This window comes from Bos mutus, chromosome 1 (genome assembly GCF_027580195.1).
Source record: "Bos mutus isolate GX-2022 chromosome 1, NWIPB_WYAK_1.1, whole genome shotgun sequence".
NCBI lineage: Eukaryota > Metazoa > Chordata > Mammalia > Artiodactyla > Bovidae > Bos > Bos mutus.
The window spans coordinates 121,094,815-121,114,000 of record NC_091617.1 but is presented as its reverse complement, the minus strand read 5'-3'; the positions used below and the strand labels follow the sequence as shown (position 1 = coordinate 121,114,000).

Sequence of the window (19,186 nt, the reverse complement as noted above, 5' to 3'; positions counted from 1 at the left end):
TGGACACCTGATGAGAAGAGCCAACTCATTAGAAAAGACCCTGATGCTGGGAAAGATTGCGGGCAGGAGAGGGGGCAAGAGAGGATGAGATGGTTGGATGCATCACTGACTCAATGGACGTGAATCTGAGCAAACTCCAGGATATAGTGAAGGACAGGGAAGCCTGGCATGCTGCAGTCCATGGGGTCACAAAGAGTTGGACATGAATTAGTGACTGAACAATAACAAAAGTAAAAACTGTTTCCTGGTACACACTGCAAATACAGACCCAACTGCAGGCCAATCAAGAGTTCCAGGAATTGGTCCTATTCTTTTAATGATGGTAATATCTGGTGTTTAGGGAAATGCCCATACCTTTCTAGAACCTTAAATTCTGGACATTCCTAGGATTGTACCCTCAAGTGACTGCACACGTACACACAGGTATACATGAGAATGCTATTGACACACTGCATATCAAAAGAAACTGAAACCATTTCCAATTTCTATTGATTGTACACTGGATAAATAAAATCTGGTATATTCATAAAGTACAACAGTATACTGTAGAGAAAACAAAGTACAGTTATACTCATCAAGTGTGCGTGCATACTCAGCCACTAAGTCATGTCCAACTAGTTTCAACCCCTTTAACCTGTGGCCCACCAGGCTTCTCTGTCCGTGAGACTTTCCAGGCAAAAATACTGGAGTGGATTGCCATTTCCTCCTCCAGGGGATTTTCCTGACCCAGGGATCTAACCTGTATCTCCTGCATTGACAGGTGGATTCTTTACAACTGAGCCAGATGTAGCTTAAAATTACAACACACAAAAAAAAAAAACCCAAAATAAGTCATAGGCGAACACATATGAATCCATTTAAGAATATTCAAAAGCAGAAAAATGAAACAAAAACTTTTTTCTGATACATGTATGGGAGAAAACTTTTAAAAAGTTAGGGTATTATTAACACAAAATTCAGGAAAATGGTTACATATGGAGGAGAAGTGATGTGGGACAAGTGTTCAGCTCTGATCCTCAAGGGGTCTGAACTTCCTGCTAATGTTCTAGTTCTAACAGGGTGGTATGAACAGAGGTGATGGGTTATAACTAGTTTTTAAAGAGTATATGTAAAGGCAATGCCAAAGAATGCTCAAACTACCACACAATTGCACTCATCTCACACGCTAGTAAAGTAATGCTCAAAATTCTCCAAGCCAGGCTTCAGCAATACGTGAATTGTGAACTTCCTGATGTTCAAGCTGGTTTTAGAAAAGGCAGAGGAATCAGAGATCAGATTGCCAACATCCGCTGGATCATGGAAAAAGGAAGAGAGTTCCAGAAAAACATCTATTTCTGCTTTATTGATTATGCCAAAGCCTTTGACTGTGTGGATCACAATAAACTGCGGAAAATTCTGAAAGAGATGGGAATACCAGACCACCTGACCTGTCTCTTGAGAAATCTGTATGCAGGTCAGGAAGCAACAGTTAGAAATGGACATGGAACAACAGACTGGTTCCAAATAGGAAAAGGAGTACGTAAAGGCTGTATATTATCACCCTGCTTATTTAACTTATGTGCAGAGTACATGATGAGAAATGCTGGACTGGAAGAAGCACAAGCTGGAATCAAGATTGCCGGGAGAAATATCAATAATCTCAGATATGCAGATGACACCACCCTTATGGCAGAAAGTGAAGAGGAACTCAAAAGCCTCTTGATGAAAGTGAAAGAGGAGAGTGAAAAAGTTGGTTTAAAGCTCAACATTCAGAAAATGAAGATCATGGCATCCGGTCCCATCACTTCATGGGAAATAGATGGGGAAACAGTGGAAATAGTGGCAGACTTTATTTTTTGAGGCTCCAAAATCACTGCAGATGGTGATTGCAGCCATGAAATTAAAAGACGCTTACTCCTTGGAAGCAAAGTTATGTTCAACCTAGATAGCATGTTCAAAAGCAGAGACATCACTTTGCCAACAAAGGTTCGTCTAGTCAAGGCTATGGTTTTTCCTGTGGTCATGTATGGATGTGAGAGTTGGACTGTGAAGAAGGCTGAGTGCCGAAGAATTGATGCGTTTGAACTGTGGTGTTGGAGAAGACTCTTGAGAGTCCCATAGACTGCAAGGAGATCCAACCAGTCCATTCTGAAGGGGATCAGCCCTGGGATTTCTTTGGAGGGAATGATGCTGAAGCTGAAACTCCAGTACTTTGGCCACCTCATGTGAAGAGTTGACTCACTGGAAAAGACACTATGCTGGGAGGGATTGGGTGCAGGAGGAGAAGGGGATGACAGAGGATGAGATGGCTGGATGGCATCACTGACTCGATGGACGTGAGTCTGAGTGAACTCCGGGAGTTGGTGATGGACAGGGAGGCTTGGCGTGCTGCGATTCATAGGGTCGCGAACAGTTGGACACGACTGAGCGACTGAACTGAACTGAACTGATGTATGTTTAAATTTGCATATTTGTATGTATGACATTGTTCACAATAAAAAGTACTTCTTTATTATTGTGATGAACCATGTGACAGGTGTATGTTGAGTGTAAATTTCTAACTAAACATATGTTGTTCCTTTCTATATTAAGCCCGGGGATTGCTGTCAAAGACATGTGACAGAAAGAAATTAGAACAGATTATTGAGTGCCTTAGTGAAAAGGGGCTAAATTATCTAGTTATCCATCCAGCTGCCTATTCATCCATCCATCCATCCATCCATCCATCTATCATCCATCCATCTGTCTATAGTAGCAAATGGTACATAGCATAGCACAAAATGACAAATGTTAACAACTGCTGAAGCTAAGTGAAGATACAAATTTGAACAATTTTATTACAAAAAGAACTTAAAGGACAGACATTCCTTGATGGTCCAGTGGTTAGGACTCCATGCTTTCACTGCCAAGCATGTGGCCAGTGAAGGAAGATCCCATAAGCTGAGTGCTGCAGCCAAAATAAATAAAATAAAAACATCTTTGTTAAAAAAAAAAAAAAAAAACTTAAAGGAAAAAAATATGCATTTCTGGATGCCAAAAGCGAGGTAGAATCTCTGGAGTCCGGGCTGGAAATCTGTACTTTTAACACAAGGCGGGTGAAACCTTTGACCAAGCATGTTCGAGTTGTTACAGTGTAAAAAATAACAGTTCTCAACCACACTAGGCAGAAATTAGCATTCAAATGTGATTTGAGTGATTGAAAAACAGCTTGAAAAAATATACCAATTTTGAAAAAAATTTTAAATCTGTAAAAATGTTTTTTAAAAGTAATGGATATCAATCCATTTAAAGTAAAGTATACCTACACACTGCCTCACAAGCTGCAGGTACTCATGGAATTTACCTCCTCCCTCCTTTGAGCCAATGGTTTCTTTTTCACCACTCTAAATTCTCTCCCCTTTCATGTAAACTTTACAATATGGTTTTTATCAAGAATGTTATATAAGGCAGGATAATGTCCAACTGGTACAATCAGGAATGTTGCTAAACTTAATCTTCTCTTAAAATGCACTGAATTGTTTCATACGTCTCACTCAGCAAGGCGAAAAAGTGCCATAAGTTGAAGAAAGGCTGACTTTTGGCTTTCTATCAAATGGAAATTAGAAAACTGAGCTGTGTCTCCATAATAGGCTAACATTACACGGTCCACAGATCTCTTAATTGTAAAGGCCTTGGCATTTTCTAGGCTGAGGTTACTTAGAGGGAATTTGAAGCCAAGTGAAATGTAATTAACAGGGAAAGGAGACACGGTAGGATGAGGTTGGGGAAGCTGGTTTGCGGCTGTGTAAGGCAGCCCTGATATCTTAAACGGCATCTCACAGCAAAGAGCACTTTCCTGAATACTGCTTGGTGTAACAAACACTGCAGCTGTTTTATATGCTCACTCTGCAATTTCACCTTTGTAAACAGTGACATACTAGCAAAGTTCAATAAAACCACAAGCCCTAGAGCCATACCAGGGATATTTGAAACTTCAATCACATAACTGAAAAAAGACCAGCAGCTCTTTACAGTTGAATATTTACCAGAATGGCTTCCCAGGTGGCACAGGGATAAAGAATCTACCTGCCAATGCAAGATACACCAGTTTGATCCCTGGGGCGGGAGGATCCCCTGGAAGAGAAAATGGCAACCCATTCCAGTATTCTTGACTGGAGAATCTCAGGGAGAGAGGAGCCTGGTGGGCTACTATTTATGGAGTCGCAGAGTAGGACATGACTGAGAAACTAAACAACAATTTACTAGAATCTGTCAGTCTCTTGGCAAGAGAGACTCTAGGCACGTGGGAATCTTGCAGTTCTTTAGGCACAAGGCTTGGAAACCTGCATATGAAATCTAAAACCTTGGGCTCTGCCTGCCTCCAGTGCCTTCTGCTGTGAGAAGAGAGAAAAGAAAGCAAGAGGTCCCTGTCTGTACAATTTCTGAGTTGTCTGAAATTTCTGTCTGTTCAGTTTCTGAGAAGCGGCAGGAAATACAGCTAGCTCTTGCAAAGTCCTAGTCCGTCTATCGCAGTCCCCTTGTCGTTCAGTCACTAAGTCGTGATTGACTCTTTGTGATCTCATGGACTGTAACCTGCTAGGCTCCTCTGTCCATGGGATTGCCCAGGCAAGAATACTGGAGTGGGTTGCCATTTCCTTCTCCAAGGGATCTTCCCTACTCAGGTATCGAACCTGCATCTCCTGCATAGGCAGGTGGGTTCTTTACTGCTAAGCCACTTAGGAAGCCATCACAGTCCCCTATTAGGTTTAATATATAACCTTTAGGGGGTGATATCCTTTGCACACAAGATGGGATACGTGGAGGAGGGTAGAAGCCTGGGTAGCTGGTAAACTGTGTATGCCAGCATATTTCACACAGTATGGATAGTGGTTCAGACAGATTAATCCCAGATAGACAGATAGCTCTGTGACCTTTCTCTTTCTCAGTCCTCCTGTGTGTCATGGACATGAGGACAGTTGGATCCACCTTACAAACTGTTGTGAAGACTAACCAAGGTTACATTCGGATAGCACTTAACACAGTGCCTGGAACAGAGTAAATCGTGGACAAGTATGCACTTCACTAGGTAAAATTAACTAACTGGTAAAGAGACCAAGAATACATGTCTGTATTAAAATGTAGTTTAAAAAATGCTGTCATTCAGTCATTTATCATGTATTGCCCAGCATCCATGTGTAAGACCTTATGCTGGGTTTTAGGCTGACACCAAAAATTCCCATCTCCCATCACGGCAGATGGTGATTACAGCCATGAAATTAAAAGACGCTTACTACTTGGAAGGAAAGTTATGACCAACTTAGATAGCATATTGAAAAGCAGAGCTATTACTTTGCCAACAAAGGTCCGTCTAGCAAGGCTATGGTTTTTCCAATGGTCATGTATGGATGTGAGAGTTGGACTGTAAAGAAAGCTGAGTGCCAAAGAATTAATGCTTTTGAACTGTAGTGTTAGAGAAGACTCTTGAGAGCTCCTCGGACTGCGAGGAGACCCAACCAGTCCATTCTGAAGGAGATCAGCCCTGGGTGTTCTTTGGAAGGAATGACGCTAAAGCTGAAACTCCAATACTTTGACCACCTCATGCGAAGAGCTGACTCATTGGAAAAGACTATGATGCTGGGAGGGATTGGGGGCAGGAAGAGAAGGGGACGACAGAGGATGAGATGGCTGGAAGGCATCACCAACTCGATGGACATGAGTTTGAGTGAACTCCGGAGTTGGGGATGGACAGGGAGGCCTGGCATGCTGCAATTCATGGGGTCGCAAAGAGTCGAACACGACTGAGCAACTAAACTGAACTGAATTCAAATGTATTACAAAATAGTAAGTACTCAGGAACTTTTACTTATATTCAAAAGAATTGTTAATGCTTCCTTTTGTAAGTGACCCTTTAAATACTTACTGCTCCTGAGCCACTGGGGAAGACCCCACGTCATATTAAACTACTATTAATTTATTCAAACAAAGCAAAATAAATACAAGTGTAAATTTGATGGCTGCCTAGAGAAACAGCCCCATATTGGAGGTTTAAAAGCAACAGCTGCATTGTCTCTGATTTAGCTTACCTGTGGATTCTGGATTGAATATTGTAATAGCTGGGTAACTACTGTTTTGAAAGAAAGAAAATCTAAACACACATGTTTAGGGGTAGCCTCCTTGAAATCACTGCTGAAAACAAATTAGTTCAAATCATACTTGACAGAGGCATCCAGAAACATGGCCTCTGATCCACCCCAAATCATATACATTTAGGGTTTAACTAGATTCTTGCAGTAAATTCACTAGATGTATTATGTGTTCTTTTGCTTTCTTTTTTTACATTTCTTAACTTTATATTGACGGATGAAAAGGACTGGAGTGCTGGGGACCAGCCCCAGCTGATCCAGGGTATTCGAAGGAGAGACGGCCTAGGCGACTATTTATATGCTAATTAGAGATATAAAGAATAATAGAATGAGGATAGCTCAGTAGGAAAATTCAGTGGAGAAAAGAGGCTGAGTAGCTTGGTTTACGCGGAAAATCAATATAACCCGTGACACCAGGTTAGCTCTGACCACGGAGGCCGCAGGCGCCCTCTCAAATAGCGGAAGGTGCCCCACCTTAGACACCTTCTCGAGTGGGTCTTAGAAGCCCAGGCAAATAAGTGGTCGCAGAGGATATCCACGCTCCAGATGGAGACTTCAGCCGGAAGTTAAAGGAAAGAATGACATGGGGAGACCAAGCATTGGTGAGCAAGGCCTGTAGCTTTATTTTCAACAGGGGCTTATATACCCTAAGTTACACATAGAGGATAATAGGGGATGCAAAGTCAGCAGTCTTTGATTCTTATCAAAAACCAGGATTTCTTTCCTGCAAATTTATCGTATACAAATGGTTTAGGTGATTTACATCATCTTCTGGCCAGAAGGCCTACTAACATTTTATGACTCTTGACAAGGACTTATCAACAAAGACTTATTTTCTCTAAGAGTAATTATTTTAAGGTTTGGCGCCATTTTCCGAAGATAAAATTGCATTCCCATAGGGCGGATGTGTAATGGGTTTACAACAAAGGAAAGAATTTATTACCTTAAGGGTCTAAAGTTACTAACACCAAGGCCACTACTTATTTTTTTCTATATACCAACTATTAATTAATACATATTCAAGGATACAGTTCAGGGGATGTGAAAACTTGGCAACAAGCATTGACTCATCAATGAAATCCTTTACTAGTTTATTCTGACAGTTTTTAACTCTCTGAGAGGCTCTAAGCTATTTGAATATCTTAAGCTTCCCCTGCCTCTGGAGGCTAGGAGACTGTAAACAATCGTTTGCATAGCTGCAGGAGTCCGGGTAAACTTGTCAGGCGAGTTAGAGAGCCATCTGAGGGGTTTGGATTTAAACACTCCTAATTGCCCAGGAACTTTATTAATTGGAGCTGTTAGTTAACTCTTTGACAGAGAGAGCGAGATGGTGGTAGGGGACAGCCCCCAGTAAAGTCAGAGGTGAGAGCACAAAGCAATAAAGCAGGCAGACTCTGGTTTTTTTTTTTGGGGGGGGGTAGATGCTCGAGAATATCCGGGCGGACTCCTGAGGCTCGATCCCGCCTTTGCATATGCCGAGCCTCCTTCCTCATGACCTTTGTCACGAGTGGAATGCCTCACCGGCTCCCGGCATCGGAGGCCCCAAAACTGATTATTATTTGTGTAGCCAATATATCAAATCAGATCACCCACTATTGTTGATCCCTTTCTATCTTTAACTTGTATTCAAAAAAATACTTTAAAAACATCTTCATAGGAAGTTTACAAATAGTATTTTCATAGAAAGCTTTATAGAAGAGATACTAAAATAGAGGTGAAAACCTGTGGCACAGAGACGTTATTAAAAAGGCTCTTCTCCAGGCTTCCCTGGGGCTCGGTGGTAAAGAATCACCTGCCGATCCAGGAGACACGAGTTTAGTCCTGGGTCCAGGAAGATCTGACATGCCACAGAGCAACTAAGCGTGTGTCACACGACTCCTGAGCCTGTGCTCTAGAGCCCAGGAGGCAAAACTACAGAGCCCGCGTGCTGTAACTACTGAAGCTGGACAGCTCTAGAGCCCATGGGCCCGTGCTCCACAACTGAAGTCACTACAGTGAGAAGCCCAGGGACCATAGCGAGAGTAGTCCCACTCCCTGAAACTAAAGAAGAGCCATGAAGCAACGAAGACCCAGCAGAGCCAAAAATTAATAAACTTCTTTTTTTTTTCTTTTAAAGGGATATTCTCCAAGCCTTTTCACTTTCTTTCTTTGTATCTTCCCTGGTGGCTCAGTCTGTAAAGAGTCTACCTGCAACTTCGGCGACCTGGGTTCAATCTCTGGGTTGGGACGATCCCCTGGAGAAGAAAACGACAACCCAAGACAGTATTCTTGCCTGGAGAGTTCCATGAACAGAGGAGTCTCGTAGGCTACAGTCCATGGGGTCATAAAGAGTCGGACACAATTACGTGACTAACACTTTCACTTTTCTCCAACACTGTACAGTTAATAAGAAGTTCAGGCAGAATCAGACTGGCAATCCAGTTCCCGAGGCTAGACCATGTTACTGTTTTGCCCGAGCCTTTCTTTCACCCAGTGCAGCTACCTGCTTTTCCTCCACACCAAAACTCTTCAATATTTATTTTTGAGGTGGGACAGAGCTGAAAGTAGAACAATACAGCTGACTCTGACAATGAGGACTCAAGGTGCTGACCCTCAGCAGTCCAAAATCCACCTATAACGTTATAGTTTGTCCTTTTGTCCCTGGTTCACGTTTGTCCTTGGATTCAATTAATTTCCAATCATGCACTACTATAGTTCTTATTTAGTGAAAAAATTCTGCATGTAAGTGGATCCTCACTGTTCAAACCTGTGTTGTTTAAGGGTCAACTGTATGTACTATTCAATGAGCTTTTTGTTTCTGTAAGGCACAGCATTCTGGTGACAGACAATAAAATCATAAAGCAGAAACAACTAATTCAGATATGCTACTTTTCAGAATATAAAATTCATTTTAATTGGGTGGGTCTGGCTTTTGAAATGTTTTTACAGTAATGGTGGTACATTTATATTAATCTCTTTTGGCTGAGCAAAAGTTTTGTGGATTATAGAGACTAATTCATATGTAATGTTACCATGGATAATAAAAATGTTCGCTGTACATTTTAAACTGAGTCAGTTTATGTATTTTAGTAAATGGAATGAAGAAGGTGAAGAATTCATTTTACAAAAGAATTCTGCAGCAAGATTTCTTGAGATGTAAATAGAGCTCAGGAAGAAGATGAGCTTCCCAGGTGGTACAGGGATAAAGAATCCACTTGCCAAGCTGGAGATGCAGGTTCCATTCCTGGGTTGGGAAGATTCCCTGGAGAAAGGGATGGCTACCTGCTCCAGTATTCTGCCTGGGAAATCCCATGCGGGCTACAGTCCATGGTGTTGCAAGGAGTCGGACATGACTGAGCAGAGACAGATCCTGGATCATGAAGGATTATAGGATATATGCATTTTACACATTGGTTTCTCTGGGGAAAAAAAAAGGAGGTTGCATATTCTAAAATTTCCTTTCTTTAAAAGCTTTCTGATTGTTAGTTGACTCACATGGAGATCAGATTAGATCAGATCAGATCAGTCACTCAGTCGTGTCCGACTCTTTGCGACCCCATGAATCGCAGCACGCCTGGCCTCCCTGTCCATCACCAACTCCCAGAGTTCACTGAGACTCACGGCCATTGAGTCAGTGATGCCATCCAGCCATCTCATCCTCTCTCGTCCCCTTCTCCTCCTGCCCCCAATCCCTCCCAGCATCAGAGTCTTTTCCAATGAGTCAACTCTTCACATGAGGTGGCCAAAGTACTGGAGTTTCAGCTTTAGCATCATTCCTTCCAAAGAAATCCCAGGGCTGATCTCCTTGCAGTCCATGGGACTCTCAAGAGCCTTCTCCAACACCAAGTTCAAAAGCATCAATTCTTCGGCGCTCAGCCTTCTTCACAGTCAAACTCTCACATCCATACATGACCACAGGAAAAACCATAGCCTTGACTAGATGAACCTTTGTTTGCAAAGTAATGTCTCTGCTTTTGAATATGCTGTCTAGGTTGGTCATAACTTTCCTTCCAAGGAGTAAGCGTCTTTTAATTTCATGGCTGCAGTCACCATCTGTAGTGATTCTGGAGCCCAGAAAAATAAAGTCTGACACTGTTTCCACTGTTTCCCCATCTATTTCCCATGAAGTGGTGGGACCGTATGCCATGATCTTCGTTTTCTGAATGTTGAGCTTTAAGCCAACTTTTTCACTCTCCACTTTCACTTTCAGCTCCCCTAAATTTTTACATTTTTGTCACTTTTGTATTGTCTATAGTATTATATTTTTGTGCTCATCATATAAATTACAAATGTAATTCTCTTGACCACATACTATTTCTACAACCTTATATGTAGTGATAACTATGTTAAATTATTTATATATACTAAATATGTATTTTATATACCAAACACATGACATATAAACTGTTTACCTGTTATACACATATTTATATATGTAAATATGTACTCAGGGAAGCCTAGGTAAACAAGTCATGTTTCTAAATTCTCAAGCAAATAACTGTTTTTACACTTCAATTTAAACATATCTTGTATGTGTGCTTAAGTCGCTCAGTCATGTCTGACTCTTTGCGACCCCATGGACTGTAACCTGCCGGGCTCCGTTGTCCAGGGGGATTCTCCAGGCAAGATTATTGGGGTGGGTAGCCACTCCCTTCTCCAGGGGATCTTCCCAACCCAAGGATTGAACCCAGGTCTCCTGCATTGCAGGTGGAGTCTTTACCGACCGAGCCAGCAGGGAAGCAAGAATATCTTGAATGAGGCCAAATAGAAAATTCGATTTTTAAGTGAAAAATCTTAATATTTTTTAGAGAGTATTTAAAGCATTTTTAAAGCAGTAGTACGCTATTAAGAGCTAATTAATCCCCCAAATGAACTAATACAATATACATAAAATAGTGTCATTGGGTTTCAATTTTAGATAACAACTACTAATTATCTATTAGATTTTAGGAACTTTGCATACATTGCTTGAGATGGATTGTAATTTTCATTACATAGGTAAGGAAACAGAAGTTCTTGAGTTTAAATAATCCAATTAAGGTCACAGTTCTATAAACTGGGTAAAGGGTTGTTCAAAATCATCATCAGAGGCCAGGTTAATATTCTAAATGGACTGAAAATTACTTTCTGCAACTCACTGATTACTGTACCCTCCCTCTAAAATGAAAACAGGCTCCTCTACTGAGCTCCCTTTCAACTTCCCTTTTGTAAGGTTTTTGAAATATGTGTATAATTAGGAGAGAAATGATTCATGAACCCAGAGGAAAAAAATTCTTCAGAGGTCACATGTTCCAGATCTGGGTCAGATTCAGTAAACATACTGGTGTATGTAGTTAATTTAGACAGAATGATTGGGCATTCAAGCCTGGGAGAGGACGAGCATAACGGGAAACACTCTCCAACCAGAATCAGTTTCCTAATTTTTCTCTGGTATTCCTGACGTAATACTATTTCAACGCAGCCTGACACACAGTAGCAGTTGCCAAGTGGACAGAGTCCAGGGAAGTCCTGCCATCCTGGCTAAAGCAGAAGGAAAGAGGAATCCCTACAGCTCAGTAAGAGTTACAGAATTCCCCAACATTTTCTCATTTTCTCTATTCCCTCATGTTGGGGGTGAAAATATAATTTTTAAGTAAAGGAATTAAATATCATTTCTACTGTGCATATTTAATTAATCAAGTACAGAAACATACATTTATGTACCTATTATAAACAACTAAGAAAATGATACCCTGAAACAGGGACATGATCAAATGTGCAGATGTTTTACTTCTTTTCCACTGGGAAAACTTCTTTCAACACCTTTATAAGTACATAAACTTCCAACATTAAAATAACTCAAAAACAAATGAGACGTTACATTTGAAATGAAAATTAACACCTTCTGTAGACAAACCTAAAGAGGATAGTCTGTGTAGATTTTTAAATTGGATCAAGTTGTTAAAGATATTTTTAAATAAATATTTTTAGATTATGACATTAAATCAAGTGTCTTTTTAAATTTTTTTGTTACAATACTATTCAAGGGTACTTAGCAGAAACTTTCAAAAGCATTAAGAGGATATGCAATGCTTCTACAAGGATTTTCCAAATATTAACTCATTTGATGTTACTACTTTCAAAATGAATGTAGATATATCTTTGTCTTAAACACTCCACTCTTATCAAGAATATTTAAGAAAGTCAAATTTGCTACATATATTACCCAAATAATATAACAGTTTGTACTCATCAGTGTAAAACTACAAAATATTCATCATGTTGAAACTGAAGAAAAACTATACAAGTATTTCATAGAACTTGTGACATACAGAACATACCCAGACAAGAATGAAGGTATACCTGTATAAAAGTTTGAACAAATTGATTTCCTAAGTTTCTTCTTGCACAAAGTCCTGCACCTCAGCAATCAAATATGATGATTTTCAAGGAGGAGGTGGATAATTATATAAAAGAAATTTGGAACTATTCCAAATATGACTTAGGATGAGCTGATGCTGCTGGTTCACTCTGAGAATCACTAATTTTAGAAGACTTTTTCAAAAAGTTTATGAGGTTTGAAACCATTTTCCAAGTGGTTTTGACATATCCTTCACTGCCCCCTCTCCCGCTGACACACACCCCCTCAAATTTGGATCTATATGTGTCTATCCCTCACTCAAAAATAGCACACTTCTAAAAGAATCATCATCTTAATAAATTCAATTAAACCTTCAGTTTACTAATACAATACCTGTTTTTTTCCCCTCAAACCTCATTTGTAAACCCAAGTAAATTTCCTCTAAAGGTAAAGAGAAATCCAAAATATTGTTGTAGGATTTTAAGTGATACATTCTCATTCTCACAAAAGTAGTACAGAGTGAAACAGTAGTAACTGAAAAGTACATAAATATCCAGCACAATAGTTAAGAAGACACATTATAGTGAAACATTATAAAGTCACATTTCTTTAAAAAATATGGTCAGAAATAATTTGCAAAATAATCAAAATGCTTATAATAATCTGCATATAATTATAACATGGATAGTTTTGTCTTAAAAAAGTATTTAAGATCTAGAGACATGCGAAAATACAAATCATATTTCCTTTAAAATTTTTTTCTATAAGAAACGTGTAACAGAATTTATAATCTGAAATGAAAAAAAATAAAGAAAAACAGAACTGACAATCTACTCTCTTAAAATGATTTTAACTAAAAACTCAGGTTCACCAAAGATGAAAAGCTTAAGCACACTTTCAAGCACAATACTCTATAGATTTGAAACCAAAGTCTTGGCTCCTGTGGAGTACTGCGATGATTAGTTTTATGTGTTTCTTGATTACAAGGGGACTGGATAGTTGAGTGGGTACAGTATGAATAAAGTCTGGTAATTGTGAAGAATTCGGTCATTCCTATTCCATACTTGGGCAACTTAATAGGTTGCTGTTACATGCACTGGAATGAAGAAACAATCTTACTCAAAAAGCAATTATAGAGGCCTGCACTAACAAGATAAACTTAGGTCTGTTATTTTGGAATAAAATACACAATTTAAGTGTCCCGCCTGCACTAACAAGATAAACTTAGGTCTGTGATTTTAGAATAAAATACACAATTTAAGTGTCCAGAGATACATGGAATCTAGAACATGGAATAAATATTTAATTATATATGTGCATGAAATCAGTCATACAATAGTAAACAGTTATTTATTTTCATTATGAATAAATGAAAATGTTGGCAAAATCTAATCAATGTATATTAAGCTTTTATATTTTATATATTTTTCTTATTTTAGTCTCATCATGGTTCCTTCCAAACAAAAAGTCTATGACAGGATATTTCCTTTATTTTAGGAAGAAGTTGGTTATGTGGCTTTATTTTAAAACAAAAGAATTTGATTAAACAGGAGCAAACTGATAGTCACAGTTGATATATAACTTTTACCAAACATATTAGTTTAACTTTCTAAAAGAGAATATCAAGCTTCTTTATTTTAATTTTCAGAGGAGGCATGTTTCTGTTACTTGGAGTATAAGAAACAGCAGAAGAGTAACATAATCATGATGTTTTAGGAAACATGACCATGCCAATCATGATATCTGAAAGATTACCAGAAAATATATTATTGTGTCATTTTTTGGTTAGTCTTCTAGTGTCAAAAACTGTAACAAGACAGGATGTCATAGGACCTACGATAAAATCATACTAAGAAATCTTACATGTACAAAAATAGCCATTTTAAAATATTATCAGCAAAAGTACATATACTTATATCACAAAAAGGATCCCTCCTACCTATACCCCATTTCTCATTTCATTTTGTGTCTTCCAAGAGGTTTTCTAAGCAAACACAAATATGTGTGTGTGTGTGTGTGCATTAGTCGCTCAATTATGTCCAGCTCTTTGGGACTCCATGGCCTGCAACCCACCAGGCTCCTCTGTCCATGGAATTCTTCAGGCATGAATACTGGAGTAGGTTGCCATTCCCTTGTCCAGGGGATCTTCCTGACCCAAGGATAGAACCTGAGTCTCCTGCATTGCAGGCAGATTTTCTACTATCCGATACCTTCTAATACAAATGGCAGTTTCCTATATACTGTTTCTTATTTTGCTTTTTCATTTATTAAAATATCTTGATGTTGATTACACTTCAGTTCATATAACCTTATTTTTTTTTAAATGACTACACCACAGTTCAACAGGCTATTTGATGAAAATTTAAACTGTTCCCAATTGTATGCCATTACAAACAATGCTGAAATAAATTTATATATACTTCTCTGTGTATTTGTGTGTTAAATCCTTGGAAGCAGAATTGCCTGTCTAAAGTTTTGAGCATTTTTGATATTACTGTAAAACTCTTCTCCATGAATCTGAATCAGCTCACAAACCAGACAAAAGTGTGTTACATTCCTAACACTATGTTTTATCAAAAGTTTTGTCACTGCAAACTGAAAGGTGAAATATTTCAGGTTTATTTTCCATATCTCGAGCAGTTTTTATTATATGCTGAAAACTCACTTCCAGTTACATTTCTGTGAACTGCCTGTTTGTCATGTGCCCATTTTACTGTTCGCTAGTTTTTTTTAAATTATTTTCATGTTATTTATCTGAATAATATTAAAACTTTAAGAATATTTTCTCAACTTTGTTATTAATTTTTACTACATTTTTGCCATAGATTTTTTTTGACTAAAAAGTCAAAAAGAATTAGACTACTACAAAAATGAAGTCTAATTTTAAATACTTTCCTTTTTAAAGGACAGTGTCTCTCTCTTCCTGAAGAACGAGTACTATAAAAGTGATTTTAGGACAATGCTACTTTAATATAAAAGGGTGTGAAAATTACTATGTTTTCTGTTTATAAAAATGTTAACAGGCTGTGAAATCTCTCAGGCAAAACTTTTCAATTTTTCAGTTGTGTGCCTATAGGAAATCATAGAAATCAATATACTAAGGAACCAGATAAAGGAAGGGATTTTCAAAGAAAGAACCTGAAAGAGAACATTCAAAGAGAAAGCAAATAGAGCAAAGAAAATGAAAAGCTTTGTGATAGAAAATATATTTCTTCTACACTGAATGACAACTAACATATCCATAAAGGAATTATATACATAAATTACCATTTATACCCTCAGGATCCTTACTATTATTTTTCCTATTATAATATTACTTTTCATTTATAAACATGTATATATTACAGAACTATGTAACAGAACATGAATATACATATAATATATTCATCCTCAGAGCTATCGCAGGTTCAATTTCAGACCATGATAAAGCATACATGTATATAATAAACATACAGACATACAAATATTTACACATACTGTGTTTCAACTTGTTTGTTTCTGTTTGCATTTCAATTTATAATATACTGTGGACATATTTTCACTTTAGAACACTTAGAACTAACAGATGTTTTAAACTATTATTACCCATTGTAGATGTACAATAAATTATATAACCAAATTCCAATCAATGGTTACAAAACTATGCCCAAATTTTCTACTAACAACAATCCTACTGTGACCACCTTTGACACATATATTTATTTGCACACTTAGGAAGGAGCATGATGAATTTCAGTAAGTGAATGAATATTTGAAAATTTTGTTATCACCATAAAAAAGTTTTATCAATACATTTCCACTAAGAGTATATTTCTCTCATCACATTATCAGAGAATTATCACACTTTCAAAATCTGCAAAACAGGCAAACACTATCTTACTTTGCATTTTCCTGATAGTTAACGTGGCTGAGGATCTTTCTACCACTTGTCATTTGTGTTTCTCTTACTTTGAATTGACATTCTTTATTCCCAGACGGTAAAGAATCCGCCTGCAATGCGGGAAACCTGTGTTCCATCCCTGGGTCCAGAAGATCCTCTGGAGAAGGGCATAGCAACCCACTCCAGTATTCTTGCCTGGAGAATTCCATGGAGAAAGGAGACTGGCAGGCTACAGTCCATGGGGTCGCAAAGAGTCGGACACCACTGAGCAAGTTAACACTTTTGGTTCTCAAATTGGATTGTTGAATCCTCAGTCCTTAATGAGAGTTCAAGGCATATTAGAAAATTAGCTCTTTTTCTATTAACAATTGCCATTTGTATGTTTTTTTTTTTTCTTGCAAATGTTAAGTATCATGTCCCTACATGGACTTTAGGTTTTTCTATCAATCTCAAAAATGCTTTCCCACATGCCACACTCACAAATACTCATTCAGCTTTTCTAGGTTTCATATATTTAAGACTTAAATTGTTTAAATCATCTACATTTCATTGCTATGTTAAAAGTGAGGGAAAGTTCAAGTTTTATTATTAGGTTACCCAAATAAATACCTAACTGTCCTACATGATCAATTAAATGTTGTTTCTTCTCCATTCCCTGACTTTACGAAGTATGCTTATCAAATGTAAGCTTTCCTTTTACTCTTATATGTCTCTTCAGTTTTCTTGTTTGGTAGATCTATTACCTATTCTATGGCCTTTAAATCATTATAGCTTTATAATACCCTTTATTTTATAGTAAAAATCCGCATTTACATATGTACACTTTCCTTGGAATTGAAATCTTCCTGGCATGTAGTTGTTTTTCCACTTGAGCTGAACAGTTGTTTTGAAATCAATCCCCCCCCCTCAAATTTGGTTATGATGCTGTTTAATTTATATGTTCTTTCAGAGAAATTATATCTTTAGAACAATGTGTTTTACTATATTTTCACCTATACATTCTCACATAGCATATTTTCATCTATGTCTCTAGGGCTTTATGCCTCTTTAAAAATACATTTTCCAAGTTATTTCATGCCAAATTAAATGGCTTATTTTGTTTTAATCTATATTCTAATTTAGATATATAATATCTATTGAAAATTTAAAATTGCAGTTAGATGCAATTAGACACTTCATTAAATTTTTTTATGACATTTTAGGTTGCTTTCAAGGTACACAATTGCATTATGTGTACATTATGTGTACAAAATACTAAAGCTTTACCCTTTTAAGAAGGTGGGAAAACCTTACTACATAGTATCTTCATCCTTGTACTAGTTTGAGTGGATACCTACTAAACATGCAACAAAAGAGTAAAAACTAAATTGTAGATCCTAAAAGAAGATAAGATCAGAAAAACAAACGAAAGAAAACTCTAAGTCTTGAAATACAAACGTTTTATTCTATAGAAACAAAGCAACTGCTCCCCGAGACCCTGCAAGCCCCCTCCCCCAGCAGTTTGAAGTGAAGTTGCTCAGCTGTCTGACTCTTTGTGACCCCGCGGACTGTAGCCTGCCAGTTTGCTGCTGCTAAGTCGGTTCAGTCGTGTCCGACTCTGTGCGACCCCATAGACGGCAACCCACCAGGCCCCTCTGTCCCTGGGATCCTCCAGGCAAGAATAGTGGAGTGGGTTGCCGTTTCTTTCTCCCCCGGTTTACCTGAATGTAAAAGTGATGGGTTCTCCCGTCCCTCTGCCAGAAAAGCACGTCCAGAAGTGACTACAAACCCTTTTACCTGCGAGTCGACCTGACCTGGGTTCCCAGCGCTGTGAGGAGCAGGGGGGAAGGCAGGCCGAGACCCCAGCGGAGCCCAGTCCCGCGCAGGAGACGCAGGAAAGGGGCGCAGTGAGGCGGGGCAACTTCTGCGCAGGAGGGAAGGTCTCCCCAACAAAGCCTCTGTCCCAAGGCCACGGCCGCCGACTTCAGACCCGGGGGGGGGGTGGGGGGGGGGGTGGGGGGGGGGGGAGGGACAGCGACCCCCAGCCAGCGCCGGAGACGGCTCCCTCCCGACGGCCCAAAACTTCGGAAACCGGCTGAGGATGCGCCGCGGGGCGTATGGACCCCAGGACGCCACGCGCCGTCGAGTCCGCTGGCCTCGAACCTCTGCTCTGGGCGCCCGCGACCCCGCTCTCCGTCCGCCCGGCCCCACTCACCGCCCGCCCAGCCGTTCGCTCTGAACCCGGGACGCCGGGCCCAGGGTCTGATTTTATCCGCGGAGGAAGACAAAGGGGCGGGTCGGGAAAAGGGAAATGGAAGAGAAGGATTTTGAAACGAAAACCCAGAGTCCCGTCGGGGAGGGGCGCGGGCCGGGGGCGGGGTGCCGGGAAGGGACCCTCCTGCAGTGCCCGCCCCGCCCCGCCCCTGCGCTGGGAGCTCCGCAGCCGGGGCCAGCGGTCCCTAGAGGCGCGGCCACGGCTTGGAGCCTGTTAGCAAGTAAAAAGACCAGGCGCAGAAAATGAGGAAGATATTAGTTGTCTCCGTTCTCCTGTGAGGTGAGGATAGAGATAAGAGCAAGTCGACGGCGGCCTGTAATCCGAGAGGCACTTTCTTGAACCTGTGAGGCAGGGCTTCCAGACAGAGATTTCGGAGTCCAGGAAAGAAAGAAAAAAAAAAAAAACAGTCTTTCGTAAGAACCCTGTTAATTTGCATCTGTCCCACCCCCCAGCCCTTTGGCTTGGAGACTTGGCTTTGGCGATGCAGTGCTGGCTGGAAACACTGGGGCGCGGGGCCCAGGCATTTGTTTTCCTTTCCACAGGGTTGGAGGAGGCCAGTTTGATGTTGGAGGGAGGAAGCAAGCGGTGCCAGGAGAGAGAGATGGAGGAGCTGAGTTGCCTATGTTTTCTGA

The 19,186-nt window shown here is 39.6% G+C and overlaps 1 protein-coding gene across 5 annotated transcripts in view; it reads right to left on the bottom strand.

Moving 5' to 3' along the window:
- PLSCR4 (phospholipid scramblase 4) overlaps nt 1–18,821 on the bottom strand; it is a 42,434-nt gene extending 23,613 nt beyond the window's left edge. For 2 of the 5 annotated variants that reach the window (XM_070374907.1, XM_070374905.1), the window contains exon 1: nt 18,077–18,292. The gene's annotated coding sequence lies outside the window, so the exon portion shown is untranslated. Of the gene's footprint in view, nt 1–18,000; nt 18,023–18,076; nt 18,293–18,494 lie in introns of those variants that run through there. The other 3 variants (XM_070374900.1, XM_070374903.1, XM_070374906.1) reach the window with 3 other exon arrangements.
- Nucleotides 18,822–19,186: the final 365 nt, after the last annotated feature.